This window comes from Equus caballus, chromosome 3 (assembly GCF_041296265.1).
Source record: "Equus caballus isolate H_3958 breed thoroughbred chromosome 3, TB-T2T, whole genome shotgun sequence".
Taxonomy (NCBI): domain Eukaryota; kingdom Metazoa; phylum Chordata; class Mammalia; order Perissodactyla; family Equidae; genus Equus; species Equus caballus.
This window is the reverse complement of record NC_091686.1, coordinates 809939-828463: the sequence shown is the minus strand read 5'-3', so window position 1 is coordinate 828463 and position 18525 is coordinate 809939. Positions and strand designations below refer to the sequence as shown.

General features: G+C 38.7%; 1 protein-coding gene across 1 annotated transcript in view; it reads left to right on the top strand.

Moving 5' to 3' along the window:
• ITFG1 (integrin alpha FG-GAP repeat containing 1) overlaps window positions 1–18525 on the top strand; it is a 266617-nt gene that overhangs the window by 49872 nt on the left and 198220 nt on the right. The gene's annotated exons all lie outside the window — the stretch shown is intronic.

The following is an 18525-nucleotide window of genomic DNA, read 5'->3' as shown; positions in this document are numbered from 1 at the left end:
TCAAAGCAGGGAATCCTGGGCTGAAGGCGGAACTGCTGTGTGACTGGCTTTCTGTACTGGCTTCATCTGGTGATAAACTTCTTTAATTTTTGCTTGTCTGGGAAGCTCTTTATCTCTCCTTCCATTCTGAATGACAACCTTGATGGATAGAATATTCCTGGCTGTAGGTTTTTTCCTTTTAAAGTCCTTTTAGCACTTTAAATTCATCATGCCATTCTCTTCTCGCCTGCTGGGTTTCAGCTGAGAAATCCACTGATAGCCTTATGGGCTTTCCTTTGTATGTCACTTGTTGCCTTTCCCTTGCTGCTTTTAAGATTCTCTCTTTATCTTTAACTTTGGACATTTTAATTATAATGTGTCTTGGTGTGGGCCTCTTTGGGCTTATTTTGTTTGGAGCTCTCTGTGTATTCTGTACTTGGATGTCTGTTTCCATCCTTAGGTTAGGAAACTTTTCATCTAGTATTTCTTCAAATAAATTTTCTGCTCCTTTGTCTCTCTTTTCTTGTTCTGGGACACCTATAATACGAATGTTAGTGTGCTTGACTTGTCCCAGAGTTCCCTTAGACTGTTCTCATTCTGTCTAATTCTTTTTCCTTTCTCCTCTTCAGCTTGGGTGATTTCCTCTAGTCTTTCATCTAGCTCACTGATCCATTCTTCTGCATCCTCTACTCTGCTGTTGAGTCCCTCTAAAGAATTTTTCATTTCCAGCATTGTATTCTTCATTTCTGATTGGTTCTTTTTTATATTTTCCGCTTCTTTGGCAATGAGCTCACTGTGTTCATCCAGTCTTCTACCAATATCTGTGAGCATCCTTATGAGATTTTGTTTGAACTCTTTGTCAAGTAGGTCGCTTATTTCTGTTTCATTTATTCCTTTTTCTGGGGTTTTGTCCTGTTCCCTTGCTTGGAATCTATTCCTTTGTCTCCTCATTACGCCTCTTTCTCAGTGCTTGTATCTATGTGTTAGGTGAGTCGGCTATGTCTCCTGATCTTGGAGAAGTGGCCTTATTTATGTATGAGATGCCTTATGAGGCCCAGCAGTGTGCTTCCCTCTCATCACCTGTCCAAATGATCCAGGAGTGACCCCTTTGTGGGCTACTTGTGTCTTACTGCTGTGACAGGGTTGCTTTTACTGCAGGTACCCAGGGAGTCTAATCTTTCCTTCCCTGGCTAGCTGTTTGTAAATCCGGTTTGGGGAGCCTTAGCACCGTTGGCTACAAAGTCTATCACACACTCCTATTGCAGTTTTCCTCTTAATTGGGTTGGTGCCCAGTGTAGCTGGTTGCTAGGCTCAGGGGTTTACAGTTGCCATAGGCCTCAGACCTACAAGGCTGTTGTCTGTTCTCTTAGGAGTGCAGCTGAGTGGGGCTGGCCCTAGGCATGGGGCACTCAGTTTCTTCAGGCTTTGGAAGATGGGGCTGATCCTTTTTATGGTTATTTGTGAGGCACAGATCTGTGGCTGATAAGCCTCACCCCCCATAGGACTACACATACCATCAACACAGTCCTGGTGCATGCACACTTCCCAGCCCCCTGGAACATACCCCGATGCCCCACTGCAGAGGCCCCCACCTCTCCACCAATGCCCCCCACAGTTCTCCTGGTCCTCACACAGGCCCTGCCCCACAGAGGCAGACACACTCTCCTGCCTGTAGAGGATCAAGGCACCCAGTCAATGCAGGCTGACAAGTAGCCTGAAGGCTTGCTGTTGGGTGGGGCCAGTCCCTAAGGGGGGCTGCCCGCCCTGGCTGAACTGGATTAAATCTGTGCTCTAGTGGGTGTGGCAGACCCCTGGGCTACCAGGCCAAGGGAAGAACCTCAGTGGCGTCCACTGGGGTCTGTGTCAGCACGCCTGGACCAGGTCATAGCAGTGGCCCCCACCAATGTCTCAGTCTCCAGAGAGATCACTCCTCTCACCAAGAGGCCCCCAGAGCCCACCAGGTGAGTCTCGTTTCGCCAAAGGACTGTCAGCCTTCTGTGTGGTGATTTTAGGTTACTGAAATGGTGAGTTTGTGCGTGGACCCTTTAAGACCCGGGTCTTTTCAGCTTTTATGTGATAGCTTTTCTTGGGGATCCTCGCTGCAGTTAATAGCCAGCGAGGCCAGACAGTAAGAGCCTCGTCTCTGTTGCGCTAAGTCTGAAGGACGCTTATAGCTGTGTCCGCCCCTACTCTGGACCTCACTCCTCCAGGGAGGGTGGCTCCCGCCTGGCCAGCTGAGAAGCTCTGCTGCTCCCAAAGGTGGCTTTTTTCCCCTCCAGCAGGAATTTCTGCCTCTTCCACCTTCGTCAGGACTGTCCCTTGTTGTGGGGGTTCTTTTTATCCAGTTTTCAGTTTTCTATCCAGGGTAATTTTTCCAAAAATAGTCATAACCTGATTGTGTTCGTGGGAGGAGATAGTTCAGAGTCTGCTCACGCTGCCATCTTGACGAGATCTCCTCCATAACTCACTTTCAAATAGTTTCTGACTGAGAACTATAGTAAGAAAATATTTTATCTCATAACCTGTACACAAATAGTTACACCATATATGTTTATAGGTGTATACCTATATGTGTATAAACATTTTTACATAACAAGGCTTACTTGTGTGTGGGGTACACTTTACTTTAAAATATTAATGATACTGATTTTATGAGCCACTAGAGGGTAATGACTCTTGGTTTGAAAACACTGTATAAAGATTCAATCAGTTTCGGATTCTACTACCAAAATGATTCTGCCACTTTGGTCATTCAATCAGCAAACATTTATTGAGCGATTATCTTGTACCTGTGTGCACAAAACTGGCAGTCCCTAAGCTTGTGGAGTTTGTAGCCCTTGGGGAAGAGAGAAAAATAAACAAGAAAATGTGTCATTGTGAACTCTCATCTAAGCCACAAAGAAACTCCTAGGCAAGGTGTTTCACATGGGCATGTGAAAGATACCAAGGAGAATCAGCTTTAGATCCGGCATAGGAGCTTGCACAGTGTGAGTTCAGCTGAAACTGGAAGGAAAGGACTCAGATAACCAGAGCAAGAATGAAGGAAAGCTTCAGAGGGGCTCTTGAAACTTGTCTTGACTAGACGAGTTTGAAAATTGTGCTTTAAGTTGTGCCTCAGAGGTCACTGATTATTTTTTAATGAACTAATTGTAATTAACCACATAAATAATGCTTTGCATAAATCATTTTCCCAAATGATTTTAATCTTCTTTCTGTTTAGTAGTTATCCCCATGGTCCACCACCCTCACCAGATTTCAGGCTTTGGTCGCATGGACATACCTAGTCCTTGTCTCCCAGAACTCCCGACCACAGCTCCTGTCCTCTGGCTCTTATTTAACCTCTTGGCAGCATCTGACGCAACTTTTCTGTTCTTATAACGCTTGCTTTCTTTAGCCGCTGTGAAACCTGGTTTTCTTTCTTTCAGAACCCTCTGTGGGCTCCTCTTCCTCTATCTAACCCATAGATGTGGGTAAAGCTCAGGATTTTGTCCTCAGCCCTCTCCCTTTTTGCACTAAACGCTCTCTTTGGCCACTTCATTGATTTGCCTACTTCCACGGCTGACATCACTTACGTTAGTTATGCCACCAGCTCCCAAATTTCTCTCCTATCCCAGATCTCTTTTATGGATTTTAACACTCCTGTAACCCACAAGCATTTCAAACTCGACATGTCCAAAAGAGAGCATGTTCTCTTTCCCTCAAAACCTCATCACCCTGCTTTTCTTCCTCTCACAGTGGGTGACAGCATCATCACCCCAGTTGTCAAGCCATTTACAAGAGTTACTCTTATTCGCCCTCTTTCTCACTCCTCACATCTAGTCAGTTCCAAAATCGTCATGATTTTGCCTCCTGAAAACCTTTTGAAACCACTATTTCAACTACTCATGTTTAGACCATTGTTAGATCTTGCTTACTTTACTGTGGCTGTCTCCTGACTGGTCTCATCGCCACCAGTCTCCTCCTCTTCATAACGTCTAACATAGAGATTTGATCTTATTACACCCTTATTAAAATCTTTTAGTGGCACTTGATTACCAACAGGAAGAATTCCATGCTCCTCATCATGTCACACAGGCCCTTCCTGGTCTGGTACCTGCCTGGCTCCAGCCTTAGCTCTCTCTCACCCTCATCTCTTTCTCTGTGCTCCTGCCACATGGAACTTACATGCTATTTCTTCTGCCCAAGACACTCTGAACTCCTCCACCTCCTTTCCCCTGGCTGACTTTTACTTATCCTTTGGCTCTCAACTGAGACTTCTCTTTTTTCTGGGAAGCTTTCTCTGACCCCCCAATGTAATGGATACTACTCTGTTATAATTGCTCATTTGTCTTTTCCCTCCAGTACAGTGTCAGCTCTTAAGGAGAGTGGCTCTGTCTGCTCTGTTCACCGTTTTAGCACCAGCTCCTGACACAATGCTGGTGCCTAGTGATACCTATTTGATTGACAAAGGAAGGAATGAAAGTGAGAGAAAGCCAGTTACAAACAAAGACGTGTACCGTTGTGGTTAAGAATGCAGGCTTTGGAGTCCACTGGATCTGGGTTCCAGTCCTGGCTCTACCACTGACCAGCCAAGCAAATTATTTCACCTAAGCTTCACTTTCCTCATCTGTAAACATGAGGATGTTAATACTTTCTACCTTGCTGGGTAAGTAATAAAATTAGAGAATGCATGCAAAGTACCTAGCACAGTGCCTGTAGCATAATTAGTATACAGTAAGGCTAGCTATGATTTCATTCCATTCTAATATATGAACAGAAAGAAATAAGAAGGAATCTGATTATCACTGTATTCTTTTTGACGATAAAAGCACGCATACGTAGAGGGCTACATGACCCCACAGCCAGAGATTGCTTGGTTAATATCAACAGACGTGATGCAAACTATTATGTGTGGCCCTCAACCCCTGAAAATACTAGTAAAAGGTAACTGTCTTCCCAGTTGGATAAAAATACAATTATCGTATGAGGTAAAACAAAATCTTTACTTGTTTAAGGATCTGTGAGCCTAACTACAGTATATTAAAAATGTGCTTTATACATGTGTGCTGCATGAAATAGAAGGGCAACTTCATTATAGCTGATAACAGATGGAAAAGATGTAAGGTTTCTGAACTTTTTCTCATGGAAACTACTGCCTACTAAGGTACCTCTAAAAGTGTTCTTTCTTTAAAAAGGAAAATAAAATGTAGATTTCTGTTAAAATTCACTGAACAGTATTGCTCCATTTACCCTTTATCTCATTTTCACTGAATTATGTATTAATAGATGATACTGATTAATTTACTTACACCTTGGTAACATTTCTTATACTCTTGCGATCTGTCAGAGAAGGCCTGGCCTACTCAAAATTTCATCTCTGTAGAGAGGGAAACACTTACCTGAGCTGACTCAAAGCACAGGGAGAGAGGCTCTCTTTCTCCTTCCTGATGTGGAAAGTTCTTCCCATTATGGGTTTTATCTAGTCTGATCCATGTGTGTAGTTTGGAGAATTGAGCTTCTCTCTCTGATTAATGTTAACTAAAACATTGTCTGGTGAATAAGTTTTCCCTGAGTATAGAAAGAGCACCATTGAAATAGTACTAGCTCTTTAATGTCATTAGGGCCCTATTTAGTTTGCTGGAGGAAGGAATAAGTGACACTTTGGCATTATGGTTATCATTCTGAACAGTATGCCTGCCAGTGGATTAAATCTTTACCTGTCAGAAAGGATCTGATTTATTTGGGGGCATTATTGCCTTGGTGACCCTGTTTGGTGTCTAATTTGTTTTTGGAGAAGAACAAAAAAGGCAACCTGAATCAAGTTAATATTTTCTTCTTAGAAACAGATTGCCTTGGTTATATTCAGGCTTTTATAAATTATCCTCATTTTAGAAAGTAACTGCTAACTGAAGCGAGCCAAACAAACTTGTTGAACAGCTAAAAACTGATAGAAATTCAGAAGCTTGAGTTGTTAATGATTTCCTTCTTGAAGAGATTGAAGAAGTTTAGTGACCCATGTTTTAGTTTTCATGAGTATTTCCAGAATTCAGCAGTACAATTTGCACTCAATTTTTCGGGAAAGATTTAGGTGCTTCTTACATTAATTCATGCCTTTTTTTCTTTTCCTGCCTCATGCTTCCTTCTATTTCATTGTTCCTCAGCACCCCTAAATAGACACTGGGAATGAAGAGAGGAAATTCAGGTTTTTTGTGTTTTCTCTATTTTTAGTGGTTGAAGGGTGCATGTGGCAATGCTGTTAAAAGCAGTCTAGCTTCAAGTCTGAATTTCAAGCTAGCCTACCATGTGTGCCTAGTCAACTGTGGAACATGCCGTCTCTATCCAGGGCCTTACTGTTCTGTGAGGTGAGACATCAATGAAGCATTCAAAAGTGATTAAAGTCATGCTTAAGTGCTGGTAAAGTGAAAAGACAAATTATTGGTAAGACTCTAATTGTAAAGCCTCCCAACTTAATGGTGTTTGTGTCCTTTCTTTGCTCAGAGACCTTCAGTGGTTCAGAGGATGAAGATCCTCTAAATTAGATGCTAGGTCCTTGGCCTGCGTACACTGTCAGCCTAGCCTCCTTTCCACCTTTATCTCCTGAGTTGCCCTGCTGGTATCGTATGCTTCAGCTGAGCTAAGCTGCTTTTGCCTGAGTGTGCTCTAGTTTTCCTCCTTGCTGTGCCTTTGCTTATGCTGCTTCCTCCACCTCAGGGTTTCTCAACCATGGCATTATTGACATTTTGAGCTGCATAATTCTTTGTTGTGGGGAGCTGTAATATGCATTGTAGGGTTTTTAGCAGTATTCCTGGCCTCTACCCTCTAAATACCAGTAGTAACCAAAAATGTCTCCAGACATTACCAGATGTCCCTGGGAGGCAAATTACACTTACAATTATTTCTGCCCTATCTTTCTGAAAATCTCCTACTCCTTTGAGGGTTCTGTCACCAAGCTACACCAACCACTTTTCATTTTTTATTACTAACACCTACCAGTTTTCTAGACTATTGGAGATATAAAGCCTCCCAGACAGTTGTCTAACTCCTGCCATCATTTTAGATGATTTCATTATCCCCACAGATGACCCACCCCAGCACCATGACCTGTTCGCCTCACCTACCTCAGTTCACTCACTGTACCTTGTAGGTACCAGAAAATATACCGTCCCAAAAATCACTTATCAAATATCCCACTCGTCTACCACCACCTGCTATCCTTCTAGGCTGCCTGCTCAGGTGCCTTCCCTGCAGCGCTTCTTAGACTTCTTTGAGACCTCCAGCCCACTGAAACTGACTCGCTCTGCTACTTTATGTCCACTCCAACCCTCCCGCCTCCAGCCTCCACTTCCCTCCCTATCCATGGTGCGTCATTATAAACAGTCTCTTGCAAATACACTTGACTTCTCTCATTCTCCCACACTCAGACACTCTACTCACTGGTAAACCCAGCCACCTACAGTTTTTCTCCAAGAAAACCACATTATAATCATTGAGTTCGAAGTCTATCCCTGATCTCAGTCTCACAGTCTAAAGTCAAGCCTCCGTTTTATTCCATGTCATAGTTTCTGAACTTCTTCCTCACTTTGTCACAGTTTGAAATTAAAGTCTCCTTTCTCATCCTGATTTATGTCAGGTGGTCTATCTCACTCCCTTCCCCTCTTCCCTTCCTGCTAAACTTGGAGAAGAAAACAGTGCACACATTTCAACAGCCATTAACAGCTGGACCTGTTCTGTTTTGGCGTTTAGCAATGTACTTGCTCTGAGTGGCTTCAGAGACAAATGTAGACCTCCCACCCCACCCCATATACTTGATAACAAGGGAGATGTGAGTGTTTTCTGCTACTATCAAGGAGACTAAAGTAATGAAATATCCTTTGGATAACTGAGTAGATGTAAATTGGGTCATCAGATATCTAAAACTTTAGGCAGTCTTTTGCCAGGAGACTGATATGACATTTAGTAGCAGGTTGTGTTGCATGGTTTGATATTTCTTCACACCTGCTTTCTGAATATAGTTATGTTCTTAATCTGATACCCAGGGTTGCATACTGCTGACGATAGACACAAGGCAATAATACTGTATTTTCCACATAAATGGAAGGAATTTTTGGAAACTCAGCTTTTTTGACGTTTTGAAATTGAGTATTTTTATTATTAATTGAACTGTAGAATAGAAACTTCATTTTAAAACGGTAATTGGTGCCCTTAGATAGCCAGCTCTTACTGACTGTATAATAATGAAAATAGAATTACATGTTTTGCTTGTATAATACAGTGTTTTCCATATATTAATGTACCCCAAACAGTGATCTTAATCACTAAAGATTACTTTCAATCTTTGTCTATAATTATCAGAATTGTGCCGACATTTTAACTGTTACTAGTTACCTTTGCATTGGTTTAGATTGTAATACAGACTGTTAAATCAAGTTTGTATGCCTGGGCACTTTGCCTGAATTAGAATGTGACACCTGCTATGTTTTTTAATCTGAGTGACAGCTTATGGCATCCCTCAAGCAGCACACATTCTGCCAATAAACATAAATGATTATGATAGCTCAGCATATTTTTAAAACCCAATGTGATGCATATAAAATAAGTAGCTTAAATTGTTTGAATTATTATCTAGTCTTAATCAACATGAACTAGGTCAGGTTCTATCCATTATAGTTGGTTTACTATGAACTTAAAGTCTATAAACATTAAACACTCTGGACCTTGAAACTGTTACACTGGGTACAGCTAAGCAGAATATAAAATTAACATGTAACTTAAGTCATTCAAAAATGTTTTGGCAAGATGTTTACATTTCTCTTAGTAGAAACTGTCTATAGTCATAACACACTCTCACTTCATGTTGTATATTGGCCTGCAAAATAAAACTGTCCAAAGGGACATATTTAGTTGCACCATTCTTAACCTTCCCCTAAAACCAAAAGAGTTAATTTTCCATTAATGTTTTTTGAAGGCTAGCTGAAATCATGGAGTAAGAAGAAACTTTAGCTTTTAATGACCGGAGATCTCATTTCCACTCTTTTAGCACCAGAGATCTCAGGTATCGTTCATGGAGCTTGGGCACTTTGAGATTTTTGAGAGTGCTTTTAATATCCAAAGTTATTAAAACATGGGGTAAAATGAGCTAAAAACATACAGGAGGACTTTTTACAAATTAAGAGATCATCTTTTTGTTTCCATTTGATTTTTGAAAGAACCTTTGTTGCAGTGCTTCTATCAACTAATGGGACCTGAGCCCTTGCGCTCTAGGAAAGTGCATAGTGCCTGGGACATGGCATCTGGTCATAATTCTTAAAAGTGTGCTTTTTCTTTCTGTGGCCTCTACCTAAAGTGAAATAGAATTTTGTTTCTGAAATAAACTTTAAAGTGGAATTAATTTGTGTCAGTGAGTCACTTCAAATTTTAAAACAAAGCTATCAGGAAGGGCGGAGCAAGCTGAGGTAGAGGGCATTTTTTGACTCCTGAGAGTTGTAAGCTATCAGCTGACTTAAAAGTCTATAATGTTTCCCATCAATTTAGTAATGATGATCAGTATGCCAAACACACACACACGCACACACACACACACAGTTTTTTCCCTTAAAAGCAGCACAGAATATATCTGCAAAACAGTTCAGTTAGATCTAACTTTAAATTTCTCTATCCTGTTAGACCAGAGTTAATTTTTTATGATCATTAGAAATAATACAGATGAAGGAAATAAATGAGTTCTCTTACAAAAACATTTAGAGTATGAACTACTAAACATAAAATGAGTTCTTAAATCCTGCTTCTATTGAGTACATCCTTTCCATTGCTCACAAAAGCATTTCTAGTTGTTGCTCTTAGAATAAATGGAAATTCCGGTGTACATAGCAAAGTATGGTATGTTACATGAAATGTTTAATAACCCAAAGGATAAATCCTAATCTATTTTCATAATTGATAACTCAGTGTACCTAAAGAGACTTAAATTAAAAGCTATATATTTTAAGTGACACTGACCTGTTAATGTGTTATGATTGCCTATGGTTTTATTAATCCCCAAAACATAAAACAGCGAAATGTTTGATGAAGTTTGTTGTGATTCCATGATCTTGTATTTAATGACTGAGTTTACATTTATGGTGATATAAGGTCGCTCTTCTTTTTGTTTATAAGAATTTTTAAGATTTTATTTATTTTTTACTTATACAGCTAACAAGATTTACCACCTAATCATTTTTAAGTGTACAGTTCAATGGTATTAGATACATTCATAGTGTCCTACCATCACAACCATCCTTCTCTATAACACTTATCATCTTCTAAAACTGAAATTCTTTACACGTTAAACAGTAACTTCCCATTTTCTCCTTCCTCCAGCCCCTGGCAACCACCATTGTACTTTATGTCTCTGATTTTTTTTGAGAGGTGGGGGGTGTGTGAGGAAGATTGGCCCTGAGCCAATCTGTTGCCAATCTCCCTTTTTTCCCTTGAGGAAGATTATCACTGAGCTGCCATCTGTGCCAATCTTCCTCTGTTTTATGTGGGATGCTGCCACAGCATGGCTTGATGAGTGGTGCTAGGTCCGCGCCTGGGATCCAAACCCACAAACCCCGGGCCATTGAAGCAGAGCACTCGAACTTAACCACTTTGCCACCAGGCCAGCTCCTATGTCTCTGTGATTCCGATTACTCTAAATACCTCATATGATTCATAAGTGAATCATAAAGTATTTGCCTTTTTTGTGACTGGCTTATTTCACTTGCCATAATATCCTCAAGGTTTATCCATGTTGTAGCATATGTCAGAATTTCCTTCCTTTTTAAAGCTGAATAATATTCCGTTGCATATGTACCGCATTTTGCTTCTCCATTCATCCATTGATGGACACTGGATTATTTCCACATTTTAGCTCTTGTGAATAATGCTGCCATGAACATGAGTGTACAAACATCTTTTGGAGACCCTGCTTTCAAATGTTTTGGGTATACACCCAAAAGTGGAATTGCTGGATCATATGCTAATTCTATTTTTAAGTTTTTGAGGAACTACCATCACAGCAACTTAACCGTTTTACATTCTTTGCAGTAGTGCACAACGTTTCCAATTTCTCCTCATATTTGCCAACATTTATTATTTTCTGGTTTTTTCATAGTAGCCATCCTAATGGGTGTAAGGTGGTATCTCATTGTAGTTTTGATTTGCGTTTCCCTAATGGTCAGTGATCCTGAGCATCCTTTTATGTACTTACTGGCCATTTGCATATCTTCTTCAGAGAAGTGTTTATTCAAATCCTTTGCCCATTTTTTAATCAGGTTTTTGTTGTCGAGTTGTAGGAGTTTTCTATATGTTCAGAATATTACTCTCTTATCAAATACATGATTTGCAAATATTTTCTCCCAGTCTATGGGATGCCTTTGTAGTCTGTTGATATTGTCTTTTGATGCAAAAAATTTTTAATTTTTATGATGTCCAATTTGCCTATTGTTTCTTTGTTGCACGTGCCTTTGATGTCCTATCTAAGAAATCATTGCCAGATCCAATGTCATGAAGCTTTTGCCCTATATTTTCTCATAAGAGTTTTATACTTTTGAGTCTTACATTTAAGTTTTTGATTCATTTTGAGTTAATTTTTGTATATGGTGTTAGATAAGGGTCCAACTTTTATTCCTTTGCGTTTGGATAACCAGTTTTCTCCGCATCACTTGTTGAAAACATTTGTCATTTCCCCGTTGAATTGTCTTGGCACCCTTGTCAAAAATAATTTGACCACTTATACAAGGGTTTATTTCTGGCTTTTCTATTCTATTCCATTGGTCAATATGTCTGTCTTTATGCTAGTACCACACTGTTTGGTTACTGTAGTTTTGTAGTAGGTTTTGAAATCAGGAATATAAGTCCTCCAGCTGTGTTCTTTTTCAACATTGTTTTGCCTATTTGGAGTCCTTTGAGATTTCATGTGAAGTTTAGGATGGGTTTTTCTGTTTCTGCAAAAATTGCCATTAAAATTGTGATAGAGATTGCACAGAATCTGTAGATCACTTTGAGTGGATTCACTTCTTAAGAATAGTGTCTTCCAATCCATCAACATGGAATGTGTTTCTATTTATTTATGTCTTTTTAATGATTTCTTTCAGCAATGTTTTGTAGTTTTTATTATATACATTTTTCCCTCCTTGGTTAATTCCTAAGTATTTTATGCGTTGTGATTCTATTGTAAATTAAATTGTTTTCTTAATTTCCTTTTTGGATTAATCATTCTTAATGTATAAAAATGCAACTGATTTTTGCATGTTAATTTTTTATCCTACTATTTTGCTGAATTCATTTATTAGTTCTAACAGGTTTTTTGTGCAATCTTTAGGGTTTTCTACATATAAGATCATATCATCTGTGAACAGAAATAATTTTACTTCTTCCTTTCCAATTTGGGTGCCTTTTATTTACTTTCCTTGCCTAATTGCTCTGACTAGAACTTCCAGTATTTTAATAGAAGTGGTGATAGCTCTCATCCCTGCTTTGTTCTTGGTCTTAGAAGAAAAGCTTTCAGTCTTTCACCTGTATGTTGTTCATTTTGGGTTTTTCATGTCTAGCTTTTATTATGTTGAAGCAGTTTCCTTCTATTCTTAGTTTGCTAAGTGTTTTTGTCATGAAATGCTATTGAATTTTGTCAAATGCTTTTTCTGCATCAATTGAGATGATCATGTGTTTTTTCCTTCATTCTGTTGATGTGATATATTTTATTGATCAATTTTCATTTGTTGAACCATCCTTGCATTCCAGGAATAAATCCTAGTTGGTCATGGAGTATAATCCCTTTGGTATGCTGCTGAATTCTGTTTGCTAGTATTTTCTGAAGGACTTTTCCATCAATGTTCTTACAGGATATTGGTTTGTAGTTTTTTTTTCCTTGTAGTGTCTTCATCCAGTTTTGGTATCAGGGTAATGCTGGCCTCATAGAATGAGTTAGGAAATTCTCCCTTCTCTTAAATTTTTTGAAAAGTTTGAGAAGGATTTGTATTAGTTCTTCTTTAAATGTTTAAGACAATTCACTGGTAAAGGCACCAAATCCAGGAATTTTCTTTGTTGTGAGATTTTTTATTACTGATTTTAATTCATTACTAGTTATAGGTCTACTCAGATTTTCTATTTCTTCATGATTTAGGTTCATAGTACTCTCTTACAGTTTTTTCTTTTGTTTCTGTAAGATCGCTACTAATGTTCCCATGATCATTTCTGATTTTAGTTATTTGTGCCTTCTCTATTTTTCTTTTGGTCCATGTAATAAAGGTTTGTCAATTTTTGTCAATCTTTTCAAAGAACCAACTTTTGGTTTCGTTAATGTTCTCTATTATTTTTCTATTCCCTATTTTGTTTATCTCTACTCTGATCTTTATTATTTCCTTCTGCTAGCTTTGGATTTAGTTTGTTTTTCTTTTTCTAGTTCATTAAGTTGTAATATTTAGGTTGTTGTTTTGAGATCATTTTTGTCTTTTGATGTAAGCATTTACCAAAAGATTTCCCCTGTAACACTGCTTTTGCTGTGTCCCATAAGTTTTATAATATTGTATTTTTGTTTTCATTCATTTCTCAGTATTTTCTAATTCCCTTTGTGATTTCTTTTTGATACATTGGTTTTTTAAAAAGTCTCTTGCTGGATTTCCACAAATTTGTGTATTTCCCAGTTTTAATTCTGTTGTTGATCTCTAACTTCATCCCATTGTGGTCAGAGAAGTTACTTTTTATGATTCTATCTTTTTAAATCTTAAAAAGGAGTTAATTTGTAGCATACCATATGGTCTGTCCTGGAAAATGTCCCATGTGCACACAAGAAGAATGTGTATGCTGTTGTTGTTGGGTTAAGTGTTCTGTGTATGTCTGTTAGCTCTAGTTGGTTAATTTTCTTTTTTAAGTCCTCTCTTTCCTTACTTATCCTCTGTGTGTTTGTTCTATCTTATTATTAATAATGATAACAGGGAATTGAAGTCTCCAACTATTATTGTAGAACTGTCTATTTCTCCCTTCAATTCTGTCAGTTTTTACTTCATATCTTCAAATATGAAATATATTGTATCGTTCTTTACATTTTTTGCTCTGTTATTACGTATGTAAATGTTTATAATTGTTATATCTTCTTGCTGTATTAAATTCTTTATTAATAGATAATGTCTGTCTTTGTTACTTGTAGCCTTTTTTGATATAAAGTCTATTTTGTCTTGTATTAGTATAACCACCCTGCTTAGTTTTGCTTACTATTTGCACAGAATATCTTTTTGCATTTTTTTACTTTCAATCTATTTGTGACTTTGGATCTAAAGTAAATCTCTTATAGACAGCATGGAGTTGGGTCATATATTTTTATTCATTCTGCCAATCTCTGCCTTTTGATTGAGAGTCTAATCCATTTACATTTAAAGTAATTACTGATAAAGAGGGACTCTTGTCGTTTTGCTATTTTTTTTCTATATGAGTTATACCTTTTTTGTCCTTCATTTCCTAAATTACTGTCTTTAGTGTTTAGTTGATTTTTTGTAGTGAAATGTTTCAGTTCCTTTCTCATTTTCTTTTGTGTATATTCTTTATCTATTTTCTTTGTGGTTGCCATGGGGATTACATTTAGCATCCTAAAGTCATACACTCTAATTTGAATTTATATCAGCTTAGCTTCAAAAACATACAAAAACTATGCTCCTTTACTGCTCTGTCCCCACCCCTTTAGTTTTTTGGTATCACAAAATTACATCTTTTTTCATTTTGTGACCAAAAACATAAATTAGTAATTCTGTTAAATGCATTAGTATCTTAAATTATGTAGAAAACAAAATATGTTATTACAAACCAAAGTTGTGATAATACTAGTTTTTAGAAAAATTAGTTTTTTAAATAATGTGTTCTTCTTTTACATCATGTAGAAAACAAAAAAGTAGAGTTACAAGCCACTGTTACAATAATATCAGTATTATAATTGCCCATGTATTTAGCTTTATCGATTTCTTTATTTCATGAGACAACTTCAAGTTACTGTCTAGTGTCCTTTCATTTCACCCTGCCAGACTCCTGTGAGCATTTCAGGGCAGGTCTAGTGGTCACAAACTCCCTTAGCTTTTCTTTACCTGCAAATGTCTTGATTCCTCTCTTACTGTTGAAGGACAGTTTTGCTGAATATAGGATTCTTGGCTGACAGGTTTTTTTCTTATAGCATATTGAATACATGGGTCCACTGCCTTTCGGCCTTCAGGATTTCTGATGAAAAATCTGTTTTGAATCTTATTGAGGATCCTTTGTATGTGATGAATTGGTTTCAAGATTCTCTCTTTGTCTTTCAAAAGTTTTCATTATATTGTCTTGGTTTGGGTCTCTTTGAATTTATCTTTTTTGGAGTTCACTGAACTTCTTGGATGTTTAAATTCACGTCTTTCATCAAATTTGGGAAGTTGTCAGCCATTAGTTTCTCAAATATTCTCCCTGCCCCTTTCTCTCTTCTGCTTCTGAGACTCCCACAGTGTCCCACAGGTCAGCTAGACTCTGTTTACTTTTCTTCTTTTTTCTCTGAGTTCTTCAGACTCAATCATTTCCAGTGTCCTATCTTCAAGTTTGCTGGGCTTTTTCTTCTGTCTTCTGAAATCTGCCTTTAAATTCCTCTAGTGAATTTTTCATTTCAGTGATTGTACTTTTTAGCTCCAAAATTTGTTCATGATTTCTTTTTAGATTTTCTTTTTCTTTGTCAATATTTCCATTTTGTTCGTGCATTGTTTTCTTGACCTTCTGCACATCTTCCTTTAGTTCTTTGAGCATCTTTAAGACGATTTGTTTTAAAGTCTCTCTCTAGTAGATCTGCCGTCAGGTCTTTGAGGGAGGGTTTCTGTTGATTTATTTTTTTCCTTTGGATAAGCTATACTTTCCTTTTTCTTTCTATACATTGTGATTTCTTATTGAACATTGAACATTTAAATCTAATAATTTGATAACACTTGAAATCAGATTCTCCCTCTTGCTCAGGGCTTGCTGTGTTTTGTTATTGTTTTTGTTTATTGTTTTTGATTGTTGTAGCCTCTCTTAATACTGAAGATCAATCTGAGGTCTAAATTTAAGGTCTTCTCAGGTCTTTCTGGGCTATGGCTTTCCCTGGGCATGTACAGTCACTTTCTAATTTTTCCATATATACAGTTGTTTTTTAAAGAACTAGTCTTTATGTCTTGCTCCTAAATGACGAAAAGGAGAAAAATGGTAGGGGTGAGGCAACTGGCCTTTTAAATCCTCCAGAAGTCACTTCAGCTGGAAGGGAGGGTTACATCAATGGGAGAGGTACAACAACAATGGCTATCTTCCTCTTTGTCTTCTCTTCTCTCATCAGAAGAAGCAATCGGTGATCAGAAAACAGATCCCCAATATTTGGAGGCCAAGGTCCTTTTTGCTTACCTTGACTCCTGCAAACTGTGTTGATGCTGTTCCAGGAACATGTGCATGGCTGCCTTCCACGGAGCTGGGGGTCAGGGCTGGGTAGCTGATACTGTGCTAAGAACTGAATTAGATCAAAACTAACTGCAGTTTATGATCCACACCTTCCCCTGGAAGTTGCAAGCCCTCAATAGGCTACAGAATTCCAAAATAATTGCATCAGGCAGACTCTGCCAGTGCAGTTGTTGTCTTGGTAGAGAGACAGATTCTTGGTGCTTTCTACTCCACTATCTTCTCAGAATCCTCTCCCCTAAAGTCACTCTTGACTGTGAGAAACTCAAAAAGATCAATCCTGTAAGCACTGTAAAAAAAAAAGCCAAATTTGCCCGTTATCTCTTTGCCACTCATTCTTGTAGGATCTCTCCAGTCTACCACAGACCCTTTCTTGAACTCCCAGAGCACTTCAGTACCAGTACAGCCCCTTGGATAATGTGTTATGCATGCTGCATACCATTACACTATTAGTTAGCTAATAACACCAGAGGAATAGAAGCTCAGGCACCCTCAAGTGTGATGTAGTCAGAAAAGGAGCAAATACGTTAGGTGGTGTCCTTGGCTATTATTAGATATCCAGGAAATTCTGGGGACCTGGTAACCTTCCTTATTTCTTCCTGAGCATCTAAGCTCCAGTTGTCCTAAAATGGCAGTACCAGTGCCACCACTGTTCTAGCTCTGCTTTTCTATATATATTGTTTTGTATTTCCCTCTCCTGGTTGGCTGATATTGCTCCTCAGAGGCTATAGCTTTAGACATGTGCACAGTCACCCTGGGCTGACCGTGGTTTTAGCAGGGTTCGCTTTGTCTCTTTCCCTGATCACACTCAGCTGTTAGGCTTCAGTAATTGCCAGCGGATTGCTCTATTATTAACAATACCTTGGGGCATAAATTTCTCCATACTCTGATATACTTAAGTTCAGACTCCTTTGCAGGTTAGTTTTTTAGTTCAGTGTTTTAGGTTGTTCAGACCCCAGAAAGGCTCATCTTATTTCTTCTTTCCCTGGTCCTCTCTGGTAAGCTATCCAGCCTGTGCTTTAGGTTGTTTCTTTCATGAAGCTGACATCGTCTGCTTAATTGCTTTCCCTCCAGTGGTTTGGAGTGTGCCCTTAGGCTTGACCTTCCTCCCTTTCTGTTTCAAGTGAAAATCAGTTTCTTGTACAAGAGTTTTGGAGCCGTCTTTGTTACAGCCTGCCTCTCCTGTCCAAAATCTCTGAGCCATCACTCCAGAGCTGGGAGCCAGGATAATGATGTACTTCTTCTGAGTGACACACCTGCTTTAGGAGCAGAGTACAAGGTGAGGGTGGTAGCTTTTGATCCTTTTGGCTTGCCTCTCCAGTGTAGAACCAATAGCCTATAGATGACCTGGGGTGCAGGTATTTTCAGTGGGCCCCAGTATTTTCAGTGTGTCGTGCCTGAGGTTGATCTTCCACCCTATGAGTGGGGTCTGATTTAAAGAAGGGATTCCCTGACATCTCAGCTACACTTGCTTGGAATTTAGCCTCTGCAGCACGTTGCTGGGGGTGATGAGAAATGCTGGTGCCTACCACTCCCAGGAATATATTATAGCCCTTGATTGTACTAGAGGAAGATAATGGTCTAGAAAAATAGCTTGATTGGTAGCTAGGGAGAAAGGGAGCCCTGTATTTTTGGCTACACCTGTCTGCAGCAGAGTTTCCATTGCACTGAGCTTGGAAAGGAAGGAAGAGAGCTTGTTGTGGTTCAGATGCCACAGACTCTCACTATTCTTCCTCAGTTTTAGTATATTTTCTTGAATAAATAGTTCTTCATTTGCCATAGGCTCTTAGAACAATTTCCAGAGGCTTTAAATGGTGAGATTTTTTTTTAATTTTCCCCGTTTATGCTTGTTTTGCTGGGGAGCAGGTCTGCAGCACTAGCATCTCACTGCCATTCCAGAGATGGAACGTTTGCATTTAGTAGGCGTCTGCTGACCTAAAAGTAGTCCTTCATAATGCCAAGTGGTGGTTTTTGTTTAAGCCTACGGTCTTGAATTTTCTTGTTCACTCTTTTTAGTGGAGCTTTTTCAGGAGGAAGGTTTATAATGGATGCTGCATGGGATTATTCTGCCATGTTAGAGATTATTCTATAAATTCAATATGATAACTTTACAAAACATCA